We start from the raw sequence: 16,857 nt of genomic DNA on the forward strand, positions 1-16,857 counted from the left end.
AAAGGTGTTTAGAGATATTAATAAATGGTTGGTGCCACCCTGAAATAGACTCTATTTTTAAGGGAATGATCTAAGTATCCTAGGAAAGTAAGATAAATGTGTAAAGGAAGATATAAGAATGGAATTATATTTTGTTAATGAAAAATGGTGACTTTGTCCTGAAGCTGGTTATTTCTGAATGGAACAGAAAATAAGGGACACACTAATATGAGAATAGAAAGCTGTGGAAGGCTTGTGGAAGAGGTACCCTAAGGAAAGAGTTTCGTACGTTGTCGGAATTGGCTAAATTTAGAATCAACTTGGGCAAAGTAAATGAATCTTAGAAGTAAGTTGGTACAAGACTAGATTTGGTTTTCTCGCTGTTAAGAGGAAACATGTTTTTTGAAATGTTAATCCACCTTCAGCAACAGATTGTAAACCTTCTTATACCACTTAACTGATCTGTTCTGCCTTTACCTTTGACGTATTTCCTTGTTAATGAATAAGTACTGCTTTACAGTGACCTATATGTTTATCTGACCAAGTGTTCTGAAATCTTTTAAAAAGATCCCCAGATATCAATTTCTAATTAAAGTTCTTTTAATCTCCAGTTAAGTTTGGGAAGTTACAGATGGCCCCTGAAACATCCCAAAGAGAGATTTTAAAACAGTAAGTTTCAATTGGCATGTTAAATAACATGATATTGTCAAATGAATAATAAATCTTCTAAGGTTATATTGTATGAGAAAATATTATTAATATAGATATTCTAATAATTATATGGTCTCCCTAAAATTCTGGTATATCTGAAATGTTACCAGTGATAATTCTGGGTATAGTGACCAGGTTTCTTTATCGATTATACTATAACGGTGTTTAAGCATGCTTTTAAATCTTTGTCTTTTATAGACTTTTAATTGTTTTCATCTAATGATTTTGAAAATGCTTTCTCTTCAAGGAGATTTACTGATTTCTAATAAATGTCAAACTATAGCACTGAACTAAACTGGGTAAGAAATTTTAAATATCTAATGAAAACTCTGATTAAAAGAATTAGTTATGTGGGACTAAGTAAACTGATGAATATGGTTATAATTTTTGATGTTGTTTGAACTACTACTGGCTTTTAACCTGTTTCCCAGACATAAACTCTTCCTTTTAAGCTAGTTATAAATCACAGAAATTTGATAAATTATACCTATGTAAGCAGACTTGATACAGTTATCTTTTCTCCCTATCTGATCCTTCAAGAGACTAAAAACTCTTAGGTCCCCAATGGCTCAATCAGACAAATGAGGAAGATCATCTCCTAACAGATATAAGAATCTAAAGGTATTTTAAGAATTTTAAAGAGAAAAGAAATTACCTAAATCTGTAAGGCAGAAATCAATGACAAGCCATTGACGTGGCTTTCCAGGCCTTAGCAAATCTTATTAACATTCTACCCTGAGACTCCTTATTAAAAGTTCCAACACAGCCAATTTAAAAAAGCCTATATGATCAAATAATCAGACTTGACTTGTAAAGAAATTAATCTTGATTTGGCTTTATTTGAGAAAAATGAGGGTAATTTTAGAGAGAAAAAATATTATATTTTACTGGATATTAAGTTCTAGTTTTGTTAATTGAGGTCTATATTTACTAAGACACTTCCCAGATCATTCCTTGCTTTTATGTCATATTGCTGTACAGTTTAATTTAATTATGAAAAGGATACTCTAGGTTTGTTTCCGAAGCTCAGTAATCTATCCTTGTGTAAATTTCCAATGCTCCATGACCTAAGCCAGGGGATTATACATACTGGAACATGCATGACTTAAAGAACTGTCTCCAACCTGAATGGAAAGACCTTTTATCAAGTACTCTTAACTAGACCATACACACAAAAGCTGAAGGAAACGGAATTTCGGATTCATTTCCTATCAGAAACAGCCCCTTCAGTTCACTGGCCTATAGAGCACTTGCTCACCTGAAAACAATGCCAAAATGGTGAAAAAGCTACCAGGCCAGGATGAGAAGAAGACGACATCTGAGCTCGACAGCTGACCCAAGACAACGGACCAGGCTTGTATACCAATTACTTTGACAATTTCTCCTACCTTTGATTATGAACTACTCCAAGTGTTAAGTTTATGGTAAATTACCTATGTCTAGTACTTCTGTGTTACCTTGGTGGGTTTCCCTACTCCAAGGCTCTAACTAGATAGCCCTCAGAAACGTTATTCTAAAAATAATTTATAGTTCTGTTTAGGCCACTGTTGATCTTACAACGTGGGAGAACTCACCTGGCCAATTAATACCTGCTCGGAGCCTGACCATAAATATGAACTTTCTCATAAGATCACTCAAACTCAATCAGAAATACAAGCAAAATTTTAACCCAAATATACAACTTCTCTACTATTAAATTCTTACTCGTGACTTTAAAACGTTACTAGCTATATTAGTTATATGATCTCTATTTTATTAAATTGTTGTCTGTTACATTTCCCAACGTGTAACTAGGCCTACAAGATTGATGATGGCTAAACATCCTGAAGAAATAGATAAAATTTTTAACCCTGCATAAAATAAATGTAATAGTGTGATTCTAGGTATGGTAATGAGCAACGAAGGGCAAACATTTCCTGGATCATAATAGACTAGTAAGACAGGCGATCCAGAAAACTTTTAGTATCAACAGGCCCTGAAAAAAAACCTAACACCTTGAATGGCAGCTCAGAAAATTCTTCACCTGAAATAGGAATGAGCCATCCTAGCACCGTGGGACAAAATTGGTCATGAAATGTCTCTCAAAATATAGGTCGAATTTAGGACCAAGAGGGAGCACTGTGAATGAAAATACTACAATGTGAGTGAAAATACTGCAACCATGTCAGTAAACAAAGAATGCTGAGACCAAGCCCTCAGCAGCTGCTGCCACACCCCAGCGAGGATATGCCTGAAACCCAGCCTTTCAGCCACTCACAGTGGTGCCCTCTGAGCAGACTCAGAATAAGAAAGGACAGGATACTGTCCCTAGATAGCTAGGTGCTTGCCAAAGGAATGAATTCAATAACCCATATATTTGCTTCATCCCATACATAGAAAAGCACTAAATACTTGAACTTGAGATATCTGGCTTTCTTTAGATAACAAGCAATCTTTTATTGTTCCAAGTACCTGGTCTTTGTTGTAAAGCTCCTATTTATCCAAGCTCCTCCCCTACCTCTTGGGAGCAGTCCCTCAGAGATCTGAGAGGCTGTCATCCAGGCTCGAGCCCTCCCGCCAAATAAAACATAACTCTTAAATTTTAGGCTGAACGATTATTTCAATGAAGTCCCAGAATAGACACAACTCATCAATTCTGTAATGGAACACACTGAATCAGGAACCAAAAGCATGTTCTAGTCCCGAAAAACTACGGTTTCCTCTTTCTTCCTGTCATTATACAATCCCACCAGAACTCATTAATTTGCTGTCTGCACGCTTGGCAACCAAACTCAGAGAAGATTCAACTTAACAGAGCTCCATGCTGGGGAGAAACCCCCGCAGAAGTACAGCGGTCGGCCTGCCCTCCCGCACGCTCTGCTGACCCCTAGTGTCCTCCGGGGTGACCAGGCCAACAGAACTGCTCCAAACAGCTACAAAGTCCCACAGATTAAATAAAAGCATTTTATTTTATACTATATGTTATGTATATACTCATCTCTGAAAACAGCTTTGCCAGAAGCCCAAATCTTCAACATTAATCTGCAAAGGCAAATCCGGTCCCCAAGGGAAAACAAGTTTTAAGATGATGCTATGGCCTCCAAAGTCCTCTCCAGGACCATCAACCAAACTGCCTGCAGGCCTGCAGCTGCAGGCGGCTACATGTCTGCTTTTAAAGCAACCCCTTCCTGCCCTTGGGCACTACAATGTCCCTCTACGCCCTCCCTTCTCAGGGTAAGAGCAGCTGCTGCAGAACCTTGCAGGGCAGCACTGACAGGACTGGACAAAAGGATCAGAGCTAAACTAAGCCTTCTGATGACACGAGCTGTGTCACTTTACAGATGAAGATATATATAGAGAGGGGTGGGGTGATATTGCTCAAAGTCACACAGCTAATAAGTGGCAAAGTCCATACCTCTGCTCCTCCCTCTGGCGTGATGCCCCAGCTGGGACGCCCACAGGGTTATCTCGTGCCTGCCTGACCAGTCCTTTACTGTCACTCATAACCCACAACACGGTCTGACCCTAGCCTGCTTTTTCAGCATCTTTTCCTTCCAATCTCGCAGGAACAAGGCTACTTGGGCCACTTTATGACTTCCGGCTTCCCAAAACCTCCATGCTCAGGCTGGTCTTGCCTGTGCATCCTTCCCCATGCTCAGAGGCACTTCTTCCCCTGCAGGAGGACTTTTCCACTCTCCGCAGGGACACCCCCTCAGGGGAGCCCTCTTCTTGCCCTCAGAATGGCAGGTGTCCCAGGCCACATCCTGAGCTACCCCATTAGGTCTGCGGGTGCTCAGGTCTGCTAGTCAGACCAGCAGCCTCAGAGCCAGGAATTATGCCCGGGTCACCCTGCAAACCTACTGCCCACCTCACAGCCCCCAGCCAGCAGGCCACCTGGAAGTGACAGCAAGTGCCCCACCCAATCCAGAAGTCTCTTCATTTGCCGGCACCGCTGATGACTTGTCTCCAACCTTTGGTCAGTTTTGCAAAAAAGAGCACCTTCCACAGTGAACAGTGGGTTTTCGCTTCAGCTCCCATCCTTACTGCAAACGTCAAGGGAAACCAAAAGGCCTTTTCTCAACACTTTTCTGATGACACCCTTCCACCCACTATACTCATATGCTCAAGAAAATTGGGTCCACGTGATTTTGTTTCCCTTACGCTAAGTGGCTCAACACACTGTGTGATTTTTTTTTCCTTTTTTGAGGGTATTTGTACTCAGTTTCTCGGCTTTAATCTGTTTTTGTCTCTCTCTTCAGTATCCCAAGCAGTTACCACTTCTTAGCCACTTCAGCAGCCTCCCTCCCAACATCTAGTCTAGGAAATGAGCTGTGATGAGGGGCCTGGAGGCAGTCACAGAAGAAGCAACTAAGGGACAGAGAGGGGACATAGTTTGCCCAAGGTGATCAGCCTCAACCCCCAACAGTGTGTTTCACGTCCCTCTGTTTAACTCTTATGCTAAACAAGCTAACTTTTTGTAGATTATGGTTATAAACAGATGAGGTATCAAAATACATACAAGGACACACATCAACTCTAAGATGTTCATTAACTTCACTATTTTGTTTCTATTTTTTTTATTTCTATTAAAAAATAATTAAGAACCTCTGCAGTCAATATAGAAAAATGTTACTGGGTTTTAATCCAGAATATAGAGGTGTTGTGTGTCATTACTCATACTTATTTGTATGTTCACAAGACAAAATGATTTGAAGGTCTCTCTCCCCTCCTCCTACTCAGTACCTGCTCTCACCAGATCTCCCAGTCCACACATCTAACAGCCTTTCACTTCACCCACAGCTGAATTCATCAGTTTTCCCCCAGAGCTCCCTCTGCAGCTTTCCCTCCTCAGAGCACAGCAGGACCATCACTTACCTCATTAATCCACCCAGAAACCTGGGCCTTCCTCCATCCTACCTTCACAGACAGCATTCATCCTTTCATTTTTACCATCTAAACATGCCTTCAATCTGTTCGCTTTTACCCACTGACCGTCCCACCGCTCAAGTGGAAGCCACCAACACTGCACACCTGGACTCACGAGTCTCCCAAGTGTCCCCACAGCCGCTCTCACGTACTTGAGACAAAAGGGATTGTGTCACTCCCGCGGTTTTAGGACTCTTTTCAAACCCACTCTTCTTAGAAGAAACTCCCAGTTCTTCACCTGGTAAAGATCTTTGCCATCAAATTGTCAGCTCAGGGAGGGCAGGACACGCCCTCTCCCCTCGGCCCCTCCCTCTGGCAGAGCATCAGCTTGGGAGGACCTGCTGAGATACACCAGCCTGTATTCTAACCCTGGTCTTGAGTTCTTAGCAAACTGCTTCACTTATCCATACAAACCCAAGGTAGATTAGAAAGATTTTAGATGTTGAGCTAGACTATTGATTTGGGGATTTTGCACTAGCAACCTGCAAGTACATGTTCTAATGATTCTGTCTTCTTAAAACCACACCCAGATTTAAGGAGTATTTGTGGAATGTCTTCGGAGTAAAAGGGACTGTACTTTAACAGACTATATGTTTTATAACATGAACAACCCTGACAGGGTCACAAATGGAACCACCTCACAAGTGACAGAAGACAGGTGAGAGGCACAAAGCAACAGGTCACAGAGATGGTAAGAGCAAAGTTGTTTCTCCAACCCCCCAAAAATTTTTTGAAAGAACCGAAAACTCTGAATTTTGAAAGTAAAACACTATCATATAAAGAAATAAAATAAATAATCCTCTTCATCAGTGTTTCAAGATCTGACTGCAGAATTTTTAGCATGCCATACTGAATCCTAGCACAGAAAAATCAGATGGACTAGTGGTGAGTAAGTTCCAGGGAAACGGCAGCAATTCCTCCACTTGTAAGAGGACACACACTCAATTGTCGAAGGTGATTTTAAACCACATTCTGGAGAAATTCAGAAGATTCAGGCACCGATTCTAGATGGTGATGACACGGAAGGACGGGTTGGATGCATGCTTCTAACTCAGTCACCGGCATTCTTACACTGCAGGGGGAAATGGAGGCTCTCAGTTATGAGCAGAGATGTTCCTGTCATTTCTCCCAGGCCGTGCCTCGGGGACTCAGTGTCCTGCAGCAGCCTGGCCCCAGGCGAGGACCCGCAGCGTGGCCCACTCAACCAGGAGGGGCACTGTGCTTGAGAAAGCCCATCCCCGATGGGAGAAAGAGGGGCTGGTGGGGTTGTGTGTACCTATAAATGATCATAGAAATACACCTGCATACATTCATTTGATACAATTAATATTAGCAGGCTATTTAACAAAATTTCAATTGTCAGTGTTAATTTTACCATTCCTTTCCTCTTGTCCCCTGCACTCTGAGACAGGCTTAGGCTCTCTCACACCTGCAGCTCTGATGCAATAGTTGTGAAGTCATTTTACTTTGCTGCAAGTGTCCTCGCTCCCCGTGTCGCTGTGACTGTCGTCTCTTAACAGAGTCAGATGTCTTCCTGGATCTCTCCCTGAGTTCCTTGCTCCTGCTTCTCAGATCCTGAGATAAAGAACAGGTGAAGACACATGACTAGAAAAGGCACTGTGGACTTGACCAAAGTCCTCAGTGACCCCCTAGGTGAGTGCTGCCCACCCCTTACCTTCAATTCTCAACGTTCTGCCCAGGGTGACATCCAGACAGGAAAGAGTCTTGGGCCCAATTAAAAGCTGTGAGGCTTGGGTGCAGGGAAAGGTGCAGGAGCTAGTTCTGGAGCCGGGCCCCTCCCCACCTCTGCTACTCTCTCCCCCGAGGCCCCGCCCCCAAGCCCCCAGGCTCCCTGATCTTCTGTCCTTCTCTTCTACACTACTCCAAGCCCTTTTCCCCTTCCTTTAGTCCCTGATTATCCCCAGCTGGAGTGATTTTTTCATCACAGCATCTAAAAAAATTTCCTACAGCTGAAAAAGAAGTCTCCAGAGGTCAATGCCCACATGGTGGTTCCTGAAGAGAGCCCCTGGTTAGGGGGACTCTCACCAACACTCACAGGGCATCAGACATGTTGCAGGGTCGACCACCCCCAACAAGAATTTGCTGTGACCCCTATGCCCGCACAGCATCCCTGTTCACAAAACTTTAGTTGGGCCACTTATCCGTTATTAAGAAGCAAAAGTAAAAAAATTGCTCATGTTTCTTACTAAAATTATCTATGAGGTGGAAAAAGAAATTGTAATAGAAAAGAACAAATTTGACTCCATGTTAGATGTGTTCGTTTGTCTTTAAGCCTGTACCCTGTTTTCTAGGCTAAGACTTGTTATCTCTGCACCTTTTGTAAAAGAAAGTTGCCTTTAGCCTGAAATATCCAGGAGGGCCTATTCTGCGGGCTCTGATCTTTAAGGATGTTAGCTCTTCTACACTTATGTAGAGATGGCAAGTTGCAAAATAAAGAATAAACTTTGTTTTTTTGAGGTTTTACAGGGGTGCCATGATTTGACCCACATGGACAGCTGCAAGAACAAAGGATTCCAAGGAAATCAATTCGTACAGCAAGAAGTTTGCAACAACCAACCACACCCCCACCACTTTTTAGTATAAAAGGAGACTGAATTCTGACTTGGGGAAGAGAGTTCTCCTGGATATCAGTATGCCATCTTCTGAGTCTGCCAGCTTTTCAAATAAAGTCACTATTCCTTACTCCAAAAGCTCATCTCCCGATTTATTGGCCTGTCATGCAGCAAGCAGAACGAGTTTGGACTTGGTAAATAAATGACTGCATTAGAGGTAGTATGTCTCCACTGTTTCCTCATTTCCAGTATGTCACAACCAATCAATTTTATATGCTGTTTAACAACACGACCAAAAAACCTATTATACGGAATTGATTCCATGGAAATAAAATTATTTCTTCTCCTTCAAAACTTTGTTCTTTTCTATTTTATTTTGTTTTGATTATTGAAAAGAAAATAAAAGTCAAATCATTTTATTTCACCTATTTTTTATAGCTACATATTGTAAATACTACAAAGATATTTAAATTGCAATAAAAATTGTTCATATATTAGTATAAAGATATATACACAATCAAAGCAGAGTAGGAAAGGAGTGGATATTTACTAAAAATCCACTGCACATCCAGTCTTTTACAAGCATATTCTGGAATATAAGCTCTATTATCCAGGGGTCCACCACCCCCATTCTCACTGCCGAGTCCCAGAGTAATCAACCTCCAAGGCACCAGCATAGAACCACGCGATCACTATTTTAGGTATAAATGAGGGAATTAGCTCTTTCAATTCTAAAACAGAAACCTTAAAATAAATACTGAACTTATTTACAAAGAAAATTGGACACAAAAAAGTACAGTTTCTCCCCCAAGTCACAAAGATAATTACTGGTAAAGGCAATATTTGAACTCATCTGCCTGATTCTAAAAACTAAGGTGGAAATCCCCTTCGACTGTGGAGGTCCAGCAGCACAGCCTATCACCCTATCTTTGTTCAGATCTAGCTTTAGACAGCCTGAGACAGCACCCCATTCCTATGGAACTCGAGGGCAAACGATAACAATAAGGATTTTATATTCAGTAGTTTCTTAGGTCTCATTTATATAAAGTGTCAGCAGGTCAGCAGAAAACTCTGGGAAATATGAGTGGGTCCAGAGCTTTTTGCTGATAAGAAACAATCTATCAGGACAGAGTGACCTTCCCATGAGAGGCCTCCTGGACATAAACTAAAGGCAGCTGAGCAATGAAAACTAGCAAGACCATGGAACTCAAGCAAGAAAGATCCCTGCCATCCCCCACCCAGTTGCCTCTTCACCCACATGGACAAGATGGCAGAAGACCCAGGTTCTTGTCCAAGTTACACCATCATGGATTCTCACCCATAAAAATTTATGACTCTATGCTGTCTTAAGCCATTTCCAACTCAAATATGATGACACCAATATCTCAGCAGAATGTCTATGTCTTCACTTTCTCTCTTCTATTAGGATACTATATCTATGGCCAAAAAGCAGAAATCCAATTAAAAACAACATGCACGAAGGCTGGTGAAAGTCTGCCTAAGAGACTTTGTTCTCACGCTCAGTGAATGAAAACTCAGAAAAAGTGTTCCTTCTCCCTCTGAAAGTGGGAGGTAGCCTGATTGTGTGTGTGTTTGTGTGCACGTGTGTGTGTGTGTGTAAATCAAATACAATGCATTCTGGGATGTGTACAGATTTTTTTTATGTTACTGTCATTTCATGAGGATGAGCCAACCTTTAAAGTAACTTGAATCTAGTGTTCTGAGAGAGTCCCAGGATCTTTTGATGGAGGAGGGGAAAGGGGAAAGGAAAGGAGGAAAGAAGTAAATGAAGCAAAGGAGTAAGAATACTACTAGGGAAAGGCAAGACTTTAATTTTGTTCCTACTTGCATCACACACAAATTAGGGACTGACTTTCCCCTATGTCTCGTCAAGCACTGAGTTGCAGAAGAAGAGGCGACAGCCCATTTCTCACTGAGATTGTGACTGTACATGGCATCTTATAGACACAAATTATTTACCCTGATCAAACACTCTAGCAGCAGGCCGTAATTCTCCTGTTTTGAGAGACAAGAAAACAGGAGTTCAAAGAGGATGTATAACTTGAGAAAAGTCAGAGGACCAGTAAACTAAAGAGGATGAATTCAAACTCAGATCTGAATGGAGAGTCTGATCTTCCCACTCCCAGGGCTGGAAAATCCTTAACAGACAGGCTTCCCAGCTCCCTGCATTGTTCCTGGCACCAAGCATTTCCCATGGCGATGGTCTCCTGTTCTCACAGACACAGTGCTCTGTGCAGCCAATAACCTCCATTCGACCTTGATCATATACCTGCCTCACTCACCAGGCTTCTCCATACAGACAGGAAAGCTGGCTTTCAAGTGCGTACAAAGCCACCCCTGGTCTTACCTGGGCTCTTCAGTGGCTTTTCCAGCATAAAGGCAGCCATGAAAGTGCTCACAGTTTGTACATGAGCCACACTACCTCTCTCCATCTGTCTCCCCACCTATACTACTTAGCTATGACCATTTTGAGAATCTTGGAAACAAATTTTTAAAAACAGAAAAGAAAGTATTCTGTAACAAGTACTTAATACCTACAATTTTAAATGACAAGTTACAAAGTGATTATTTACAAATTGAATCTGCCTTCCTAGGTGTCAGTTTTAACAGTTAAAATATATAATAGCAAAAATTCTCACTTACAAAATTAACAAAAACATCAACAATAATCTGGAATAAACTCAAAAACAATGCCCATGTTGTACATGGAGAAACACAGGACTGTACTGAGGGGTAAAGTAAGAAGTGTGAATGCAGAGACATCAACATATTGTATGGAGGAAAGCAGTTTTGTAAAGATGAACGTTCTCTTAAAGATAATTCAAAACTTACTTAAAAATCCCATGACAGCTCTTATCTGTTTTTTTTTTAACTTGAGCAAAATATTTTGGAACTCTTCAGGAATAATAAAGTCATAATACTAGACAAGAAAATTGGGGATGGAAAAAAGAATAAAAAAATCGCACTGTCATATATTAAATAAATTTTTACAATATGTAAGATATAGCACTGGAGTAAGAAAGTAAGACTGACAGAAATAAACCATGAGCTCAAAAAGAGACTCTAGTGTACATAAATATTTTTACAGGTGGGATTTCAAATCAAAGAGCAAAGTATGAATTCAATAATTGTCTTGGGACAATCAGAGAATCACCTGGAAAAAACAAATTCTATTCCAGTCATAATGACCACAAGAAAAATTACAGATAGTGATGTAAATATTAGAAAGTACTAATAACAGCAAATACAACTCTTTGCTCATAGTAATTCAACTTCTCGTCACTATAACAAGTAGTATTATCATCTCCATCATAGAGATTAAAAAATCCTACAGAGGAGATATATACCATTATAAGAAAGTATTTCTAAGAATACTATCAAGGATAAAACCCAAAAAGAAGACATTTACTGTCTTAAGATTATTTTCGGCCACAACAAAAATAAACCTACTGAACAAAATGAAAGGCAAGAAATGACAAGAAAAAGCTCTGTGATACATGTTAATGAAGACAAGGGGTTAATGTTCATAACATACAAAGAGCTGTCACAAAGCAACAAGAAGCTCCCTCACTTAAATGTGTGCAAAGGACAAAAGGGATCATTCACCTTTTAAAAGTCAGATGGCTAATGAGTGAAAAATGCTCAATACCTCACTAGTCATCAAGTGCAAACTAAAACAATGAAAAAGCAATTTTGCTCATCATATTGGCAAATGTTTTTAAAAAATATTCTAGGTAGTGTCCATCTTTGAGAGAACAAACTGAGCGATCTTTTTGGAGGACGACGTGTCAATGGATATGTAAACTCTGAAAAATGTGTGTACACACAGACTGAACTCCATTTTAGGAATCGTTTCGTTTAGAAAAAAAATCAGTTCAAAAAGATGTACTCATCAGAGCATTTACACAGCACTTTTTACAATGGTGGGAAGAAAAGCTGAAGTGAAATCATATCCAGCGATAGAGAATTGGTTACATAAGTTATTCTACATCTTTTCATTCCCCGCAGGAGAAGGAATTTCTAGAGTCACTTGAAAGGAGCCTGTGATGTATGTAATTGTCACATACAGGGACTAAATTTCCAGAAACCTTAACTAAAGGAATACTCATACAAGATCACAGGAATATTTGTACAAGAAGGACGCCAGTCAAACACCCTTTCTGACAGTGGAAAATGGAGAAAACTTAAGTATCCACCATCAAGACAATGATGAGGTAAATCAAGGCGAGCTGTGGGCACTAAGGGGCAGGCGTTTTGGTGTGGTCCAAGGCCTTGTCCACAGTACTCTCCCACCAAAGGTGTCCTTACACAAGAGACCAAATCTACTGCACATCAGGAGACCCCTCTACTCTATCTGAAAGGACCGGGTGAGTCTGGAGTGGGAGGACGTCTATGATATACACCTCAGTGAATAAACCGAGCTGCACAAAACATATAGTATGGCCTTATTTTTCAATAAAGCATATATACACACACATATACATAGATTTCTCATATACATGTATGTATGTGTATATATATATGACAGGCATAAAGGTCATGAAATATATACACCACATTGTCAGCAGTTTTTACTCTCAGGAAAAAAAGGGGAAGGGATGTAGGGGTCTTTCGGTACCACCACAGATCTCTTTTCAGTATTTCAGTTAAATATACTTGGAATTTAAAAGTTTATTTAAGTCCGAAGTAAAATGGACGATGCCTCCACAAGACAGAATGCTATACTGGTCATTAAAAATCATGCCAGGGGAGAGAGAATACTGTAGAAAAACATGTAATAAGCAGAATGGAAAATGGAGGTCTCCACACAGTAAACAGGCACAGAGTGCTCGCTGGTTTTTATGACAGACGTAATACACACTGATGAAAAGAACAAAAAATAGATGTTAAAGTGTTAATTATTATCTCTGAGTAGTGGGACCAGGATAGACACTTTTGTCCCATTTTTCAGACTTATTATATTAAATACACATTATTTTTCATCTGAAAAAAGCATTTTTAGATGTCTAGTACCACACATTGAAAAAATTACACTAGTACTTACAGAAATAACTAGGAGACACGGCAGCAGCGTCACACAGTGTAGAATGGGCGATCCTGATTAACATCGTGCAGTTACATAAGGACCCACAAAGTGAGAGCACCTGCTGTCATAGGGCGTAGCCCCCTTCTATTTGTCAGTTGTGTCTTCAGGGCTGAGGCAGTTCTGAGCACGGCCAGTGTCAGTGCTGGTGTCTGGATGGATGCCACTGGAGGTGAGGGCACCTGCAAGCCGAGAGGAAGAACAGAAATCATCCTCTGCTTTTTCTGTCTTGTTACTTTGTTACTTTTGAAGAGAGGTGTAAATAAGATAAACTAAATCTTCCCTACTAAAATTTCAGTAATGAAACCGTTTTTAAAGTGTTCACAACTTATATTCTGCCTATAACTGTCTTTTCAACAAAGCATCATATTTCTTAAATGTTAATTAACTCAGTTAATTAACTACCTGTTGAAACCTATTAAAGAACATGAAATGCACTATGTAAAATCACCACGCCTGCAGTGACTGGCACAGCTGTCTTGATAGCAGTGCAGTCAGCCCCCACCATCCCGTGGCCCTGAGCTCCTGATGCTGCTAAGAGAGCACGCTGCCACCTCAGATGGAGAGAAACGGTGAAAGCGTTTTCTGAAATCTACAGCACTGACAAAACATAACTGACATATCCCAGGCTCCTTTGAGGCTGTCATTTTCTGTTTCTGGCCTACACCCGTCAATGAGCAGAACCACCCCATTCCCGAGCCATGGGACTCACGTGGGAAGCAGTTTTGGAGAAATTTCCAGGTATAGAATGTAACCAACTATACATAGAACTCTGAAAAAAGAAAAGATGCAATACTCTGATTTTGGAAGAAACTCAACATATTCTCCTAAGCCTTAGTAGCTGGAAAGGCTGGGCATCTCCTAAGCCACTTATTTATTTCACAGCCAGTGAGCATCTCCCACAAACCCTGTTTCCCTGTGTCTGCTGGGAGCCTCAGGCACACTGTTGCTGTCGATCTTAGAAGTCACAGGGCTGAGGCGCGTGTCTCACGCCTGCAACTCTCACACAGGCTCGCCTCCTAGCCTCACTGTCTGAACTTGGCCCCATTTTCTCACCTGTTAATTTGGTATCTGTTCTTCTGTAAGCTTCCTGAAATGCTTTTTGGAACAAGTCAGAAGAATCAGTGGGTAGAGTAATGGACAGATGGACAGGTGAGAGTTGGGGAGACAGAGTGACTCCAAGAAAAGGGGAACAAAGAAAATTTCCTATGCAGAACCCTCTTCTAGTCAGGGAAGAAAACCACCACGGAGAAGTGTGAAGAGGCAGGTGGCTTAGGACTGTTTCCTGGATTCCATGAAAAGTCACACCAAGAGATGAGAGGGTAGAACTATAAATAATAAAAGAAAAAAGCATGCATGCTTGAAAAATATATCTACAATATGTACTTTCTAAAGAATAGATTCAAATCAGCACGGCCCAATAACACAATCCTTGGGTATTTACAGAAGTGAGAATCCCATCTCCAAACCACAAGGCATCCCTTCGGAGCACTAAGAGTCTACACGGGACGGTCATAAAGCTGTCACCGCAAAAGCGATGCTATCCTGCCCTTACGAGGAATGAGCAGCTGTGCTCGGGCTGCCGACGCGCGCCATTTACACCCCACAGCACCTCTACGGGAGAGGGCCGCCTAGCGAGCCCCATCTCTGCAGGACAGAAAACAAGTCCGGGAGAGGCTAAGCCGACCTAACAGTTCTCCATCTCACAGGACTGGTCACTCCAGAGCAGGACTCGAACTCGGACCCACGTTTGTAACCGCAGTACTACCGTGATTTGTGTGCTTTTTGTGTGTATAATACATTTGTTTCCGGCATGAAAAGATATTTAACAAATGTTCGGTTGTCTTGTCTATCTCATTAGCTCACAATCTTTATATTTTTGAATTGTACTCTTTTCCCCTGGAGAAAGGAACGGAAAGAGCGGGGGTCAGAATGAGATGGGGCTCCATTCTTTATCTGTTACCTCATCTCATCCAGTCCCCAACCAGGGAGAAGGAGCAAATGTTCTCTTCATCTTTAAAGAGAGAGCTCCACTGATGGTGACTTACTCAACTCCAAAACCAAGTCTGGGAGAAGGGCACAGACAGCAACCAGAGAAGTATCACCCGTAGGAAGGAGAAAAGAGCTCAGGGGAGGGCTCAGGGGGTCAGCCTGATTTAATTTCAATGGATAATATAATACCACAGACTAAAAATACATGCAGTGAATTTGCTATTTCTTGACATCTAGCAAGTTTTCATAGCCCGCATGAAACATTATCGTGAACTAGTTAAAGGAAGAGTACACACTCAGGGAAAATCAATGCCACAGGCAGGCTGAAACCCAGGCTGGAGGAAAGGAAGAGAAAAGGCATAGTTAAGAAGAGGGGAAAGTCTGGGAAAAAGACATCATCACAAGGACTCTCCAGCATCATCCAGCTATCATATAATCATTCATTCAAGAGAGAGTTACTTAGGTCCTATTTTGTGCAAGATTTTACACAGGGCAAAGCAAGAGTGCAGCGTCCATGGTGGCAGCAAGTGGCGGGGCTATAATACAATTCTGATCCTGGTACCTTGCACACTTGTACTCAGTATAAAGGCAAAAAAATAAGGTAAAATAATACTATGTAAACTCTACGCATTGTTGAAAAAAATTAAAGAAGACCTAAATACCTGTACAGACACACCACGCACATTCCTGGATCACATGACAACGCTCTTGGGATGGCAGTGCTCCCCAGAGCGATCTGTATACTCAACGTGGTCTCGATCACAATCCCAGCGGGCTCCTCTGCAGTAACTGACTAGCTGCTGCTACTATTCATATGGGAATTCGAGGGACTCAGTAACCAAAACGTACTTGAAAAAAAGAAAAAAATGAGAGGACTTGTAATTCTCAATTTCAAACCTTACAACTGTATCTCCAGGTGAGATTAGAGGCCATTTTTAAGTTATTACTGGGTTTATCCTTATTTTCAAAATTTTCTACAATGAATATACCTGTTAGAATAAGAAAAATAAAAAGTAAGGTATCTTGTAAAACATGCACAGTGATTCATTCATTGGGAAAAAAATTATTTTAACTATAAAGAGGTAAATATCTAGTGAAAAAGGACTACTTAAAAACAAGTGTGCATTTACAATTTTCATAAATTGAAAACTGAAAAGCACAAAAACATCAAGTTTCTAGGGAGACTAGTGAAACATATTAATAGTTATTTTCAAAAATTCTAATTGAACAATGAAAACTCAAGAAAGGGAAAATTGTGATTGACACCCAAGGGCAAACACATGGAGAGCAAACGCCTAGAAATCACAGTTCCTTTAAATCTGCTTCTAACTCAATAGGAGAGGAAATTCCTCACTTAGGGGACAGTGGAATCCCATACATAAGACAGGATACACAGTACAAACTGCAGTAGTATCGGGAGTGAATTTCTTAGAATTCTAATGTTACAACATTGCTGAAAAACTATAAAAACACTGACAGACAGATTAAAACACACAGTCATATATATTATATAGAAACATATGAAGTCTGCTCCCATGTTGCATAGAAATACAAACATATTTGTTCATTTATAGGCACTGATTACTTTATCCC

General features: G+C 40.8%; 1 pseudogene; it reads right to left on the minus strand.

Annotated features, from left to right (window-relative positions):
* Positions 1-6,727: 6,727 nt before the first annotated feature.
* Positions 6,728-16,857, minus strand: part of LOC141577415 (trafficking protein particle complex subunit 9-like) — a 32,381-nt pseudogene continuing 22,251 nt past the window's right edge.

Source organism: Camelus bactrianus, chromosome 4, assembly GCF_048773025.1.
Source record: "Camelus bactrianus isolate YW-2024 breed Bactrian camel chromosome 4, ASM4877302v1, whole genome shotgun sequence".
NCBI classification, from domain to species: domain Eukaryota; kingdom Metazoa; phylum Chordata; class Mammalia; order Artiodactyla; family Camelidae; genus Camelus; species Camelus bactrianus.